The sequence below is a fragment of the Marmota flaviventris genome, chromosome 20 (genome assembly GCF_047511675.1).
Source record: "Marmota flaviventris isolate mMarFla1 chromosome 20, mMarFla1.hap1, whole genome shotgun sequence".
NCBI lineage: Eukaryota > Metazoa > Chordata > Mammalia > Rodentia > Sciuridae > Marmota > Marmota flaviventris.
In genome coordinates this window covers 3491652-3508881 of record NC_092517.1, presented here as the reverse complement: position 1 = coordinate 3508881, position 17230 = coordinate 3491652, and the positions used below count along the sequence as shown (strand labels likewise).

The window sequence follows — 17230 nt, the reverse complement described above, 5'->3', positions numbered from 1 at the left end:
TCTCATTTCACAGATGAGCAAGTGGCTCAGAGTGCCTAGGTGATTTGGCCAACGTAACATAGCATCCGTGTTGGGATCGATACCGTGACCTTGGATACAGGTCTCTGTCTGAGCTTTCAATAGGGTAGAAAGTCTGCCCCCGTCAGAGGCTTCCTCCGAGGTCCTTTGACAGCTCCTCCTGCAAACTTCCATCGTGTGATTCACATCTGTCTCTCTCACCCAGCTTCTAGATGGTACGTTCCATGACTGCTGGGCGTTGGCCATTTTGGGTCATTGTGTGAGATCCAGGGAGAACCTGGCCCACAGAAGGTGCCCTAGGAATGTTCACTGGATCCATGAAGAACAGGAGGAAGGGCCTTCAGAAGATGGACCTGGCTCCCATTAAATCACCTCGTAGTGGGCAGGGGGTCCCTCCCCTTCTCAGGCCCCTCTCCCCCATCTCACCCCGTCTCCTCCAGGCCCTGCCCCCTCCAGGTTCCTGCTCCCTCTTGCGTGCACAGGAGGAGGCCCCGCCACTCGGACCTCGGAGCAAGGCCCCCGGAGCACTCTGCTGCCTCCCTGGCACTGGACGCCTCTCCAGACTCAGCCTCCTCCGTGGCCATTGCCCGTCACCTCCTGTCTCTCTTCTGTTGTCTCCAAGACCACGTTCCATAAAGAAATGTTCCATAAAGCACAAGAGAAGAGAGCTCTAAGGGCCTCAGTTTTACACACACAGACGCAGCTACACCAGGCTGCAAGGCAGGGACGGAGGGTTTCAGGAGTGAAGTGTCCCCAGAAAAGGGACATTCAGTGTCTTTGATAGCTACCCATAGTAAGCAGACCACTTGCCATTGAGATCTGGCTCACCTCTCCTCTCTCTCTCTCACTGTCTCTGACACACACACACTGGTATTTCTGAAACAAACATTGATGAAACAATAGCGGTCGATATCTGCAGGGTTGCCTTCTGGCATTTTCTGTTCTATTCTATGTGAGTTTTTAAAATGTCAGTCAAGCCCAGTATAAGGGTGCACACCTGTATCCCAGCTACTGGGGAGGCTCAGTCAGGAGGATCCCAAGTTGAAGGCCAGCCTGGGCCAACAGTGAGACTCCACCTACCTACATAAAGGGATAGATAGGGTGGTATCTTCCTTGCGTACCTCCTCCTCCAGGACACAGCCCGCAGCGGAATCCCAGGCCTCACACAAGCCCCCAAGCTAGAGTATCACACATGCTTCCCCAGCCCACCGTCTGGGTGTGGAACACCACGTCGTCATAGGCTGGCACTTCCCTGCTTCGTGAACACAGGGCGGTTTACTAAACAGCAGTGTGTAGGGAGGATGGACTGTTTTGCCCTGCATGCTATTGATGTCTTCATTAGGAGAATTGAAACTCATGACTGTAGCAGGAAAAAGGTTGAACATAGTCCCTACTCTTTCTCCATCGAAGAACGAGGCCTGCACTCTGGTGAGCACGGAAACGACTTGTCTGCAAAGTGAGTTTACAGAGTGGCCCCCACACCTGTGGACCCCAGCCCTCAATCCAGGTTCCGCAAGATACAGCACTTTGGAACTAAATGCCAGTCCCTGAAAGGGGTATCCTCTGCCCAAACAGGGTTATGCCCACTGAAGGGGTGCCCCAGAGCAGGGCAGCCCATGACAGTGTGCAGGTTTTAGATCAGACTGCAAATAGCACAAGGGGCTCTCAACGGCTGGAGCTGAGCTTATACAGGATGTGGGGCGAGGGCCCTCCTGATTCCAGACCCACCACGTCATCGTCATGGGCTGGCTTGGCAGTCCTTACAGGCACAGGTGAAGGGAGTGCAACAGGTGTTGTGACTCTCAGGATGCAAATATGGAACCCGAGCTCAGAGGGCTGGTCCACCCAGACAAAGCAGCCCTGCTTCCCATGCCCACTTGCAAGAGGGGCTCCGGCCCCAGTGCTGTGGGTTCTGGGGCGTCGACTCCCCATAGTGTAGTGTGCATTACCAAAGGGCCGGAAGCAACGTGGCGTCCTTTGGAAGAGAAACGGTTGGACAGATCTCCTGTGTCCACCTGTGAAAGACCATGCAGTTATCTGAAATAAGAACTTAACATCTATAGATACTCAGAAAAGCAAGTTGGAGAAAAATTGTATCACATGATCCCATTTTTTTTTAATTTAAAATAAAGGAAGATGGTGCATTTGGGTAAAATTACTTGCAGGTGTCCACAGGAGGTTGGCAAAAGATAGAGATGATAGATACTAAATTATTAATATTGCTTATTTGATGACAGATGTGCTACAGTGACAGTCAAGAGAGATAGAAGGGTAGATAATTGGATTTTTTCATTATAGGATTTCATTTGTTTCCAAAAACAATATCTTGCCATTTAAAAGTTATGAAAATATTGAAACAACACTAGAAAATTATTTTTTTTCTTCTAGTTCTGTTTTAAGTGTAGTGATCCTCCCAAGGTCACCTCAGTCGGGAGACTGGTTCACATTTTGACCCCAGGGTATGTCATTGCAGAGACGCCACCAGTGTCTCTTCTGCGTCGAGCATGTGTATAATTTTGCATCCAGAAAACCAGTGTTGGGTGAACACACATAGCAAAGAACAGAATAATGACATGCAAAAATACACGGCCCAAAGTATTGTTGCTTCCTCAGTGTTTAATGCAAATTTAAGCATGCGAATCAAAGACTGCAATGTTGAGGAACACAGTGCCGGTGGTATTTGGCAATAAAATAATAATCACCGTGTGTATCTCTGATGAAATGAGATTTAATCCATTTGTGTTCCTAATTGTCTGCCACACTACATTAGAGATGGATACCTCTATTGTCTCCACCACTTGGAAATATGAAATTCAAAGCAATATGCCCAATGTCGCGAAATAAGCCAGCTTAATGAACCAGCAAATTAGACCTTTCTATCTCTTTATTTAACATCCAGTTCCATGAATGTATCTGAGTTCATTACAAAGGTACAAAATTTAAAGAAATGTGGCTAAATTCATTTGTGATTAGAACGAATGACTTTGAAAAGGATTTTTAGAGAGAGCCTATTATTTATTATTGAATTTATATGAAGTAGGGTGATAAACGTTTATCTTTTTTCAATTCTGTTTTATAGTTTGGCTTTCGTAATGCAGTCACCAAAAAAAAAAAAATCATTGCAAGTAAAGAAATCAACTCCCCCCCCCCCCCAACAATGACAGTCAGAAAAACATTGGCAAATATTCCTTTGTGACCTGCTGTCAATGGTTCTGAATGGGAGGCGGAGGACTTTGGTTAGCCCCAGAGGTCATTTGGCAAGGGCACACTCACTCCTGGGGCAGTGGGTACTGCTTATATCCTGTGGTGCAGACCAGGGATGCTGATAGACCCCCTGCAATGCCCAGCACAGCCCTGAAGCACAGGGTCATCCCGCCTGTAGGGTCCATGGGGCTGGACCCGGAAACCTGAGCTCAGGGAACGTGTCTCACTCAACGAATGTTCCGCCTCCTTCAGTGTCTTCTAAAATGAAATCGTTCCACAGGGATGAGAGGTGGGAGGGAAAGGGAGAGAGAAGGGAAAATGCATGGAAATGGAAGGAGACCCTCAGAGGTATACAAAAGTACATACAAGAGGAAGTGAGGGGAAGGGGAAAAATAATACAAGGGGGACAAACGAATGTCAGTAAAGGGGGCAGAGAGAGAAGAGGGGAGGGGAGGGGAGGGGAGGGGAGGGGGGATAGTAGAGGATAGGAAAGACAGCAGAATACAACAGACACTAGTATGGCAATATGTAAATCAATGGATGTGTAACTGACGTGATTCTGCAATCTGTATATGGGGTAAAAATGGGAGCTCATAACCCACTTGAATCAAATTGTGAAATATGATATATCAAGAAATATGTAATGTTTTGAACAGCCAACAATAAAAAATTAAAAAAAAAAAAATAAATAAATATTAAAAAAAAAATAAAAAAAAAAAAATAAAATGAAATCGTTTTCCACCTTGTCACAGAGGCTGAGAGCAAGGCCAACTAAAGCATGGATCTGGTTCAAATTACTTTTTTCCCCCCAATAATTACAGTCATGATGACTTTAGCATGTGCAGTAAAGATGATAGATCTCAGTGCCACAGTGCAGCCCTTGAATCTGAATTAGGGAAGTGACTTTAATTGGCCTGAACATTTGTATTATCTTCAAAGAGAGATCTTCCCCATTGTAAACCCAAAGCATCTGATGATCTAATGGGCTTCACAATATTAGCATATTGGTTCAAGGTGTTTCAAAGAAGTCTATTTGGTTTTCTGATGCAGATGACAGAAGTCAGTAATCAGAGGGTTTCTGAGTCTAAGGCTGAAGTAAAAATTCGTGGAATTGCTGGTTCACTTGAGCCTGCATCTGCTTGGGACTTATGGTCTTCGGTCACCTCAAGGTAGAAATTCCACACTTTCCACGGAGGTAAGTTTGATTTCAGTATTGCGGAATTTCCCTTTTAATATTGTGGACTTAGTTGAGCTCTTGTTTTACTCTCTCTCATAGGTCTCTGCGAGGAATCTAGTTAATCTGATAGAATTCAACCCATGGTGACAAATGATCACACTTTTTGTAGGCCTTATTTATTTAAGGAAAAGCTCATCAACATGACGTAGCATAAAGAAGAAGAAGAAAAGAATACGGAAATCATCCTCATCCAAAAGAAAATAACGTTAAGTATCACAAATAAGAAAATATGAGGATCTTAATCTGCTAAACTTCCTAGGAACTAGGTTGTTCTGAAGGAAACCTGGTTATGAATACTGACATGTGTTGGTGTGTTCTTCTGTCTCTTAGCTAGAACAAATATGATGGAAACATTCGTGACGTCAGGGCTGTGTAAGGCCGTATCTCCCATCACGGGAGGTAAGGCTTAATGGTTATATGCTTAATGTCATGTATTTTAGGAAAATAAATGTTAGTAGCATGTCAACAAATGGCTTCACCAGTATTACTACACTCAAAAGTGACAAAGTTGGGCTGGGGCTGGGGCTCAGCGGTAGAGTGCTTGCCTTGAACATGTGAGTACAGGGTTTGATCCTCAGCACCACATAAAAACAAATAGAAATGTTTTTTTTTAAAGTAATGAATTCAACCTTAATCTTAGACCCAATTCTGTCTAAAATATTAAGTGAATAGGACAAGTGGTGCTCAGATGTAGCAAAAACTGCAGCTGGCACCCAAATGAATGAGATCCTGAGGCCATCATTCTGAACGTTCTCCCTGCATAAAATCAGAGATGAGCAAATAAGGACCCAGGTGAGGGAACTCAGCACATGTCCTCACAGTAGATTTGACAATTACAGCAAGAATTTATTGGCCCCTTGTGATGAGCTCAACGACATCTATGGAGTGGGTGCTCCAGGGTATTGCAGGGATTTGGCTTGTCTGTAATTTCTTTAATCCATGCAACAGCCCCACTTAACACATCCCAAGCCAGTGCTTGGTGAAGTCACTTACGGGCTTTAGGGTTTCCTCTCAACATTACTCAGTCCTGCATCTCTTGTGATAAAAACAAGTGTCGCACCCTATAGCAGGCCATTTCATGTATTATCTCACTTAACTCTGCTATGCTCTAACCCTGACGTCAATGGGCAGACCAGGTCAGTTCTCTATAAGTTGTAAAGAAGGAAGAAATCCCAGTGAAGTTCATCCCAGTGACGTTGACTAGGCCATGGTCCCCAGATGTTTGCTCAAACACTGTTCTTTGATATTCCAGCATATATTTCTGTGGAGGTATTTTTTTTTAAGATGAATTTTACATTTAAGAAAGTAAATTTCGAGGAAAGCAGTTGCCCCTTCACAGAGTGGGTGGGCCTCGCCCAACTCATCAAAGATCTTGAGAGAGAAAAGACTGGCTTCCCTGGGAGGGGGAGCAGGGCCTCTGCTGCAGGTGCACCCGGCCTGGAACGGCAACCCCACTTCTCTTCTGGGGCCCAGCCTGCTGGCCCGCACTGCAGACTGGATGTGCCAGTTTCCTCCAGCACCCAGACCAACTCACGTCTCTGTTCTTCGTGTGGGTCAGAGCTGTTAGCTGATGTATGCAGAGCTGTTTCTCTCTCCCACATGTGTGCATGACACGTGGACATGCATGTGTCTGTGCGTGTATCTGTACACAGCTCCCCACTGCCTCTGTTTCTCAGAGACCCAGCCTTGTGCCCTGTAGGATGGCCGTGGCAGTGTCTGTTTTGCATAGTATTCAGCACTTCAAACAGGATCTCACCCACGCTTCAGAAGAGCTTCTTCCAGTGCTCACAGCTCACCTTTTTTACAAAGACAAAGCTGAGCCAAGGCCGGCCAGTTGTTTGCCCCTCCCCCACTCACACCCTCCCCCAGGGGATCCCCATCCTGGTCTGATTTAGTATAAAAATACTGGGACCGCTGACCCTATGCCAGGTAACATAGAAGGATTTATGTGACTGAGTTCTGTTTATTTTTAAAGAAGTTTTGATTGACAGATAATTGTCTACATTTACAATGTCATATGTTTTAAAAATTCACTTATTTTAATTGGCACATAAGGAGTGCATATCTTTATGGGGTGAAGTGCTGTCTTGATACATGTGTACATTGTGTAATGTTCAAATTCGGGGTGAACATATCTATTGCTTCAGACGTTTATCAGTTCTTTATAGTGAGAGCATTCAAAATCCTCTCTCTGGCTTTTCTGAAGTACACACAACACTGACATTCTCTTGCCACGTGGCTTTGCAGTAGCACCTGGAACTTCCTGTTGCGGTGTAGCTCTCTGAGCACCCACCGGCCAGCCTTCTCCATCTCTCCGGCCCCAGCCCCTCTGACCACCTGCCCTCAGCTTGTATGAGATCAACGCTCGGGTTCCACGTGTGCGCGGCACCACGTAGCATTTGTCTGTCTGCCCTGGGCTTACTTCACTTGACGTGATCTCCAGTTCTATATATGCCGTTCCAAATGACAGGACATCATAAAACGGCCAAGTCATTGTCCACTGTGGGCACGTGGCACATTTTCTCTCTGTCCATCCGGCGATGGGCTCTTCGACGATCCAGCCTGGCTTCTTCCAGTAAGTAACTGCTTAGTGAATGGAGCTCACCCGACAGTTCACCGGGGCAGTTAAACCAGTCCTGTGCCGTCAGGCCAGCACGATCCAGCCGCCATCCCCAGTGTCCTCTGTGCAGAGCGGCTTCTAAAATAACGTGGGTTCAAAGAGCTTCCAGGGAATATTTTTACAATCTGTTCCACTGGATGACAGAGGGAAAGGGGCCTCAGCTGGTGATGTCTGTCTCCTTAATCATCAGCAATAACACTTGAAATTGGTACGGTGCCTCCAACTTCGCAGAGCACGGCCGGCTCATTTCTCAGCTGATGTACTTGGTGTCTTGTGCTATGATTTCCAACGGACTGTCCAGAACAACGGGCAGGCGTGTTTTAAAGAAGGGAGTGCTGAGCGGTGCTAGGAAGGGCTCTGGGTGGTGATGATGAGATCCACGGAAAATTTTAGTATCCAAGATACTATTTAATCTGCCTGGTGGTAAATGAAGGAAGAACACGATGGATAACGTGAGTTTTTAAAAATTTGTGTCCAAGTGTAAAAATGAAGACTAAAGCCCAGTGGGAATGACCCGGGAACCTTGCTGTGTGTCTCCCTGTGAACCCGGGTAATTGAGAGCTCATTAAAACCCTTCCAGAAAACACGGAAAGGGGGTTGAGAACGAGCAGAGGGCTTTACTTGGCCTTTGAAAGTTCCACGCCGTGTCTGGCTAAAGAAGCATCTTTCTTTGGATTATAAAAAGAAAAAAAAAATTCTTCTACTCCTCCTCATAAGAAACCAATAGCTGTGTCGGCAAACCCTTCCACTATAAAACTTGCTAAATGGTGTTTAAAGCAGCAGGAGAGCATTTGTCTCCCCACTCTCTGTGGCTGTTTGGAATTGTGTGAGATAAGATCATATGGCACATTTTACCATTATGTGACAAAGGAAGGCCCAAACTCTTACAATATATGAGACTCTGAGCCTATATTTAGATATTTCACTATACAAAAAGGCAAGTTTGCAAGATGAAATTAATGGGGTGGGGGGATGTGCTTAGGCAATTCTGGAAGGTCAATCAGAGAAGTCGGGCCATTCCGTACGGCATTCCCAGCCAGGTCAGAGACGTGGAGGTGCCTTAGTCAGTGAAAGACCCACGTGGACGTAAAACATCCACTGAGTCCTATGCTCACGTTGGAAAAGAGAAGGACCGTGCTGGAACCGCGCGCTGCCCCGTCAGGGTGCTGTCCTGCAGCCCCGATTCTGATCAGTACAGAGGATCCTGTCTGGACTCAATCAAAGGTCACCATTTGTTTTTCTTGGTGGGTTGCATTTCCACGGTTCCAGCCACTCCTGGTTCAATCTGTTGTCGCACAGACCCGCACACCAGATCAGAAGTCTGTTCTTTTTCCATCTGCTCAGCAGAATTACTGTTGTCGCAGCCCAGTGCCCCGAGAATGACATGTCTGTGCCTCTCTCCTCCGTGTGTGTCTCCAGTCTGCCATAGCAGCGACACGGCACTGCCCAGCTCCAGAAGCCACACGCACACGGTAGTCTCAGCGACACGCTGTGAACCAGCCCTTGAGTGGTGTCTCGGGAGGGATAGGCATCCTCTGGAATTAGCTTGGGCGGTGGAGCTCAGTGCATGGAGCAGTGCCGCCCAGGAGTGTGCAAGTGTTTGTCCACGCTGGGCTCTCCCCCTCCACCTCTATGAGGCCACTTCTACCTCGACCCTGGCCCTGCAGGGCCTCCCCATCCAGGCATCCCATGGGATCCATCAGATTGGACATTCTGAATGGCCCAGCGTGGGTCCCCTGCCCGCTTCCTGGTCCAGCCGGCTGTGGCTACATAAGTGGTTTTGTGTAAGACACTCTGGGGAGCGTGCACCTGGGATCAGGTGGGGAGCTGGATCCCCCAGGGGCTCTGAGACTCCCAAACACCTGCTCTTCCTAACAGTGGCCCTGCCTTCATGCACGAGGTCTCATTATTCATTTTTAAATCTGTCAATTTTCCTCCCCGAGAACAAACTCCAGCTTCCTGATCCCTTAGAGTCAGGCGTGGCCCTGTGACTCCCCTCAGCCAGTGCAGAGCTGGGGACAGCTGTCACCTGTGAGCGGAAGTTGTGGGAGCTCTTGAGCTCTTGCCCTTTGCTCCTTTCTTCTGACAAAAGGAAGAGATGCTAATGCTCACTGCCATTGTCAATCTGGTGTCATCGAGGTTTGTCATTTCGTATGACACCTTCTCCTTCTCTGTGGTTATGCCGTGGCGACTCTTGATTCCGCGGTGTTCTTACAAAGAGTGTTGACGCTTCTGTCTTAGCGGGTGGTTCACTTGGGCCAGCAGCCCAGATCTCTCCCTTCTCCTGCTTTCCCTGCAAGCCGCCAGCTCTGCTCATGTGAGCGCCGTCCGGGAGTCTGATGGCCCTCTGATCTGGCTGCCTCCTCTCTGGGACTCTTGTCACTTTCTAGCAGCACTGGTTGTCTTGATGGGTTGGGTCCTTCAGGCCAGAAAGGTGGCCGCTGTTTCGTGGAATTTCAGTCCATCCATACTGTGACCTGGAGCTGTTCTCTGCAGAAGGGCAGTCTAGTAGGACCTACAGAGCCACAGTGGAGAGGGAGCAGGCTCTGTCCAGGCTGAGAGGGCCCACAAGGAGGGCTGGAAGTAGACTTCTGGGTAGAAAGCCATTGAGGCATGTTTGTCTCTTCACTATAACGTACCCTCATACTGACTGATCAGCCCACTAGAACAATCCAGAATATGACTGTTTAATCATTTCCCACTACGCTTATGAAACCTGCTCAAGGACTAACAAATTTCCACAAATCTTTTTGATTCCATGAGATTTGCTTTTCCTACTTTGCCTGTTCAGATCCTGCACATGGTATTCTTTCCTTCTCCATTTTCTCTGCAATCATAAAAAAAGTAATGTTTCTTAAATTTGAAACATATTCTTGATTGCACGGTGCATATTCCTGCAGAAGGACACAAATCAGAGGACAGACTCGGTGTGCATGTGCCTTGGCTAAGTCATTTCTTGCTGTCCACACAGTCCCCACATCTCTAAATGAAAAAATCTTATGCGACATAGCTCAGATGTTTCTTTCTCCTTTAAAATTAAAATTAGTCCATGATTCATCGAAAAATTTTTGTGTCACTCTGGAACCCTAAATGATGATTCAATTTACAAAAATGTGATCTATATGCAAATTTGAGGGAAATGGGTCCCTGGATAGGGTCATGGCGTGTTTTCCCTTCCAAAGATCCTGTTGAAGAATATAATTAAAGTAAAAAAAAAATTGATATAATCTCATGTATATTTTAAATTCTAAAAGTAATTGCACTATCATTGCTTCAAGGTCAGGTTATCTTCTAAAAGTGCTCATTATCAGGTTCTTAGCCTTCTTTCAAAACCAACACGGGCCCAGTCTAAGAACATGTCAAGAAAGGTCAGTAGATGCCGAGGTAAATCAATTTGCATAGGCGGCAAAAATGAGGGGAGTTGTTCCCACGGCTTCTAATAAAAGCATAGAGATATGTAAAAAATGAGAGCTCGTTGGCAGAGGCAAACACAACACAGTGATCTATAAATATTTCATAATCCCAGCCCCACGAGTGCTCATTGTTTGGTGGTTCTCTCTATTATGAGTAATCATGGGTTGCTTTCTGTTTGCTTCTGGCTTTTCCTGCTCATCATCTCTGGAACGGCACCCACTCAGTTCTTCCTTGTTCACCTCCTCCTGGTGCGTGGAGGGTCCACGCAGTCGTCAGATGCATGCAGAGCTGAACGTTGAACACCCAGGGTGCCTCTCTAGAGTCGAAGCACATGGTCCCTGAGACCTGGAAACCAGAGGTGAAGTCCTCAGTAAGGTCCCTGTGCAATAGCGTAGCTCCTGTCCAGGTGGTTGGGACGCCCCTCCGATGGGTAGTGCTACGGACTGGACCTGGTCTGTCCCCCTCCACCACTCCTGTTGAAGTGTCCTTCTGGACTGAGAGGTGGGCCAGAAGACGTGATCGGATCATTAAGAGGGTTGGGTGACTGGATTAGTTACTCAGAGCAGTTTGTGATAAACCAAGGCAAGTCCCCGGGTGTTGTCTCTTCCATGAATGCCCACTGGTCCTTCAACTTCCCTCCGTGATTCAAAGTAGCTTTAGGTTCCCACCAGAAGCCAAGCAGATGTTGGCACCGTGTTCTCAGACTTCCCAGCCTCCAGAATGGGAACGCTAAAACAAACCTCTTTTCTTGATAAATTACCCAGTCTCGTGGATTCTGTTATAGCAACAGAAGACAGACTAAGACAGTCTTGAGTGGTGGGAAAGCGTGAATGACTCACCAAGAATTGGTGGATATGTACAACGTGACCCTGCTTTGCTCAGAAGGGGGGCCCACAGCTGCTCTCTTTGTACAACATCCTCTCCTCTGTTCTTGTTAACAGCACATTCACTTTCCCTGGAAGAACCTTGCTCTCTATGCTAAATTCGGGGATCTGGGTGAAGCCACCCAGTTGTGGATCACCATTGCAACGCTCCAAGTTCCACCCTGTGGCCCTAAAGATAGACTCAGAGATTGAATCCTGGGGCAGCTACTGGAATCACTAGGTGGAAGGAGAGGATTTTGGAGTCCCCCTCTTCACCACACACACAGGAGGAATGACGGTGTGTCCCTTGAGTCCATATGGCTGCCTCACAAAGGGGACTGACAGAGAGGCCCAGCCCAACACGAGGCATAACTGAAGGCCAGCCTGCACTTTCCCAGGTCCTCAGTTTCTAGAATAATGACCCCTTGGTATCTGGGGGGACTAGTTCCAGGACCCCTGCAGACACCAAGTCCAGAGATGCTCCGCACCCTCTCCTGAGTGGAGTGACATTCACACATGGCATATGCTCTCTTCCTGTGGACTTAGGTCATCTCTAGACCTGTAAGACCCAGCAGGGTGTGAGTGCTGTGCAGCTAGCTGTGCTCTGTTGGTGACTGTGCCTGCTGTGCTCAGAACAGGGCACTTTTCTAAGACGCAGTGTTGAGCAGAGGTGGATGGGCTCTGTGGAGGCGGAGCCCGCAGGACCCCAGGGCCAGCCACACACCCTCTTCCCTTTGCTCTAGTTGGATGGAGTTGGGCTTCCTCTTCCTGGTCAATGAAAGAAAGTCCTGAGGAATCCAAAAAGGCAAAACCACATACTTCAGAATGCAGAGAAAAAGAAGGGCGCAGAGTCGTTGGTGGAATGGAGGGAAGGGAGAAAGAGCTGTGGTTTTGAGGGGGGGGTCTGAATGTCACTGGCAAAACAATGGAAGTCAAATTAGGAGATGGTTAATACAGAAAAAAAAAAACAGGAATGTGTTCTGATCTCAGGGGAAGGTGCAGTATGTTTTAGGGAGGGCGCGGATGGGCTTCGGCATCCTGGCGGTGTCTGATGCTAACGCTGGGCTTGGCCACGTGGTGCTGATGTTGTTCTGATCACTGTTATTTCTTTACATGTGCACATGTGTGTGAGAAATGGAAATTCCAGCGGCCCATTTCAGAGTACAGCGGTTAGCCTTATGTGTGAAACTGAGATGTCGGGGAGGCAGCTGGAGGGGAAATGGAGCAGAGTAGAAAGTGACAGGCAGTTGACCTGTACAACAGCACCACAGTCTACAGATGTGGCAGACCCAAAGTCCATGCACCTGACCAGCCCTCAACAAACAGGAGGTGGGGCAGGGGTCGACCTGACCGAGAGAGAGTCTCTGTGCTGAGAGACAGTAACTTAGGTAAAGAAGAACTGCACGTGTGTCAGAAGGCATTCACCCAGGAAGTCTGTCTTGCCACAAGGGAACAAAGGGAGGTGGGAACAACTAAAGGTATGCTTCCTTAAATAGCCCAACAGGAGACAGGACCACCTAGGCGACGTCCAGGAAGACTGTGCACCCCACAGCACTCAGCCAGCGAGGAGCCAGGTGACGAAACTTGCTGCTCATCACGCCCTGGGAGTCCCTGGCCACTAGTCACCTGGTCTCACAGATGTCATTAAAGCCTTGCTTTCCCTGTACCTTGGTCTCTCAGTCCATTCTTCGGGTTGGGACAGGTGAGCATGTTTCTCATATGTCTTATTCTTTTAGGCATAGATCATACATTTCAGTTTTCCTAATGCTAAGAAATTTGCACAGGGGATGGGAGGGGGAGGGCCAGGTGGGTTACAGGTACCACACTGAGCTATGCGGGAGGGACACGTCCCAGCCGTGGGCAGCTCGGCAGCCTGAGGCCTATTTCAAGGTAGGTAGTCGAGCCCATTTGGAATGTTTCCAACACAATGAGATGATCAAGTTGGAGAGATGGAGATGCTGATGACCCTGATTCGATCATGACACTTGTAAGTCTCTCTACCAAAAAAGTCACACCTGTAAGTGTGGCCATGTGTATGTGTCAATTAGAAATGCTTTTCAGACCTTGCTCAAAGTCCCAAAGCTGACAGATGGGCAGTATTATTACTGACGTCACAAGGTCTCGAGGACTCAGTGAAGCAGACCCCTAGGAGTCTCGCATCAGGCCTGGGACATGGCAGGAGCTCTACGCCTGTTCACTGTGGTCATGATCATGGCCCAGGGGGTGGGAGGATCATATGAGATGAAGCGTGTTCAACACTCTGCTCCAATCCTGGCAATCAGCAAGTGCTTATTTTGATGTTTCCTATCATCATTTTATCAGAACTGCTTAATATGCTTTGAGGCCAACACATCTCCTTGGGAGCAGGTCACCCTTTATTTGTGGGCTCAGCTCGCTGTCTCCTGCCCTTCAGGCTGTTCACCAGCCCCAAGTTTCGAGCCTCTCCATAGGAGTGTGCAAGAGTTTTAACTGTGAACGGTGCTGGTCGCTGTGCACACGCAACTAAAGTGCAATGTCGAATCCCACTCTTTGATGGCACTCCAGCCACACGCCCGGGCTCCTTGGTCTTCTGGAGCAAGTCACACTGGTGTGGGCTGCGTGGTGAGGACATGCCCATTCTCAGGCCGGGCCTCTAAAGGTGGCCTCCTCTTGATCCACTGATGGCTGTCCGAGGTCCCCCGCAGCTGGTACACTTACTCAGAGCCCCTGAGGGGAAGCGAAGAGCCTGTGACAAGTCTCACAGTTTGGGTCATGAAATCAGAGTGGCAGAGCGTTGGTCAGATGAACGTCCTCCCTGGGCTCCCCGGCCTCTGCTCCGGGGCCTCTTCCTCAGCAAGGCCCTTGGGGTACCTCATCACAGGGCTGCAGGAACCAGCAGCAGTGGCTGTGTGTTCTGAATGTCCCGCTCCCCAGGGTCAAGGGGGACCCGCTTGGAGGAACTTCCTCCCACCAGGACCCCTCAGGCTGGCCACCATTCTCCTGGGACTGCCCTCTGTGGTTCTTGTTCCTCCTCCTCCTCTTCCTCCTCCTCCTCCTCCTCCTCCTCTTCCTCCTCCTCCTTCTCTTTCTCTCTCCCTCCCTCCCTCTCTCTCCCTCTCTGTCTCTGTCTCTCCCTCTGTCTGTCTCTCCCTCTCTCTCCCTCTCTCCTCCCCTCCCTCTCCCTCTCTGTCTCTCCCTCTCTCTCCCCCTCTCTCCCTCCCTGTCTCTCCCTCTCCCTCTCTCTCCCTCTCTGTCTCTGTCTCTCCTTCTCTCTTCTCTCTCCTGCTCTCTCTCTCTCCCCCCTCCCTCCCTCTCTCTCTCTCTCCCTCTCTCTATATATCTCTGTCACACAATTCAGTACTCCTCTAAGAAGAAGCCCTTGTTTGCAGATGCTGTGCTGGAGTCCTCAGCCCAGGGTCCGCCTTCCTCTGCTGACCTGGAAACCTAGACAGGCCACTGACCTTGAGAGAGATGGAACCCAGGCCCCTCTAGAAGCCTGACAATGGCCACGCCCAGCAGGAGCTCTGCTGGCCCCACCCCCTCCCACCGAAGCAGCTCCACCAGCCTGTTTCTCAGGGGGTCTCTCTGGGGAATAAAGATCCCCAAACAAAAACTCTCCTTTATAGAAGTCTGCCATTTGTCCCTTGGCCTTGGCCTCCAGTTGTTGGGGGCGGGTTCAGTTTGAGGTGGGGGGAGACGCACACAACAGGCGTTGACTGGCTACCTTGAGGTTTCACAATCCGTTTGAGGATAGTTAACTATGGAGCAGGCTAGCCCAGTGGGGGCCAGCGCCACTTCTTAGTCCTCATTGTGATTCCGCATTAAACAGCCGATCTCTCCAAATCTCACGTTCCTCTGGGAAACAGGGATTAGGAGAGTGGCTACCCACGGGGTGCAGGGTGCATGGGGGTGAGCGAAGGCTCACACTGCGAAAGCGAAAAGGAGCTTGTATCCTTGTTTTGTACCCTAAGGTTTTTTATGCCCATCATTTCCTACACCCAGTTGTCTTCTTGTTCCTTCCAAGTGCTTCCCCTCTCTAAGACATCGGCGTCCTTCAAACCTAAGGGAGGAAACCAAATTGCTAAGTGGAGCTTAGTTGCGTGAGACAGCTGGTCCGCTTGGACCTGAAATAACAGAGGTCATTACCTGGCCCTGGTTCTTAAGAAAACTCTTTTCTATGAGACTTTCTCTTTCTGTCTGGAAAGTCCCCAAATATGCTACAGATTTGCATAACAATCTTCCTTTGAATAAACTACATGATGCATAAGCTTTGGCCTGAAGGCCCATCTTCAATGGTAAAAATGAATATTAAATACATTCAGCATCCTAATGAATAAAACCCAGAGCTCTTAGAACCAGATGCTCATCCTGACCCCTCATGCATCTTGTGCTAATTGTTTTATGAAAACGCTCTCTCCTGGATTAATATTTCAACTATTTAAAAATAGATAAACTTTACTGTACATTATCACTTGAATAGACCAAATAATTTTTAGTGCCTCCATAGACAATTGGCTTTCAAATTGAATCTTGGTGATTTATTTTTTTTAAATAAAGAGAGATCATCAGCATTGAACTCGGTTTTAAAATAGATGGCTTATTTAGAATTATAAAAGCAATTCATATGTCACATTTAAAGCACAGTTATTATTTGAAAAAGATAATTCAGACAGATTTTATGGGTTCGTTAACAAGAGAAGCCATGGTACCGTGATAAAGGATAAAAGGTGAAGAAACAAGGAGAAAAGCTCTTCTACTTTTTTTTGGAACCCATGTAAATGAAACATCATTTACACAAAGACCAACAGGATCCAGTTATGAAATCACCAGGCCCACCTATTATGCTGTAATTATCAGAAGTCGAACAAACAGCAACCACAAGAGAGACACGTACAAAGTAAGTCCTCAAGCAAGCTGAAGTCACTTTTTTAAAAATAGAGCTTCACCTAAAAGAATAATAAAAGTTCTCTTTACTGAGGCCATGGAGAAGTTTCCCACAAGTGTTTATTGAGCGTCTACTGCATGACTGGCGACTGAAGCAGGTGTGCACAGGATAAGGTGACTGCGACCCACTGACCAGCCACAACTTTGGGCGACTCCCCAGAACTCGAGAAGAAGGTGACTTCCCTGAGTAACAGAGAGAGCCCCAGCGTAGACCTCACAAGAGAACCAAGAGAAGGAGGGGTAAGACATTTGCCCTGAGGACAATTAGACAAAAAACGGGATTCAGCAAACTGTCTGTGAAGGGCCAAGCCGTAATCGTAATCGTTTTGCTTTCTCAGTCCCAGCAATGGCACTCACCAGTCCTCAACCAACGCAGTACTCAGTGCCACCGTTGTAGTGTCAAAGCTGCTGAGGACTCTACAGGGCAGATGTGACTGTCCAGGTGAAGCCTTATTTACGAAAATAGACTGAGGTCACATTTTTCCAGCCCCTGTTCTAGATTTTTACCATTGTGGCTATATTATGTGAAAAGAGTTAATTAAAACAAAACAGAAAATCTAAGGGGAACCTCTCGGCCTGAACCTTATCTTTAGCTCAGCCTTGTCTCTGCAGCCCAGGGCTGTGTGCCTGCCCTTCTCCAGGCCCAGGTTTAGCTCCAGCATTCCCCAGTGAGGTCTTCAAGGCCCGTGGACATTGCCTTGTTCACCCTTTATCTTCACCAACAGCAAACGCCACTCATTTTTATTCTTGGGTGAATCAGTTACATCTCTTCCTCTTGACTCCTGACTGGACGCGCAGGAGCCACCCATCAGCCCTGTTCCATATTTTTAGTCATTTGGTCAGTGAGCATTGATTGAATACCTCCCATCATGCTGTGCTCAATATCTGGCATATAATTATGTGCTTAGGAAATAAATCCTCCTTGAATGAATGAATGAATGAACAAATGGT

General features: G+C 47.8%; 1 protein-coding gene across 4 annotated transcripts in view; it reads left to right on the top strand.

Moving 5' to 3' along the window:
- Prok2 (prokineticin 2) overlaps window positions 1-17230 on the top strand; it is a 45964-nt gene that overhangs the window by 13417 nt on the left and 15317 nt on the right. The window contains exons 3-5 of one of the 4 annotated variants that reach the window (XR_011705554.1): window positions 4273-4417; window positions 4499-7034; window positions 12853-13058. The gene's annotated coding sequence lies outside the window, so the exon portion shown is untranslated. Of the gene's footprint in view, window positions 1-4272; window positions 4418-4498; window positions 7035-8567; window positions 10864-11434; window positions 12745-12852; window positions 13059-17230 lie in introns of those variants that run through there. The other 3 variants (XM_071605890.1, XM_071605889.1, XM_027931822.3) reach the window with 3 other exon arrangements.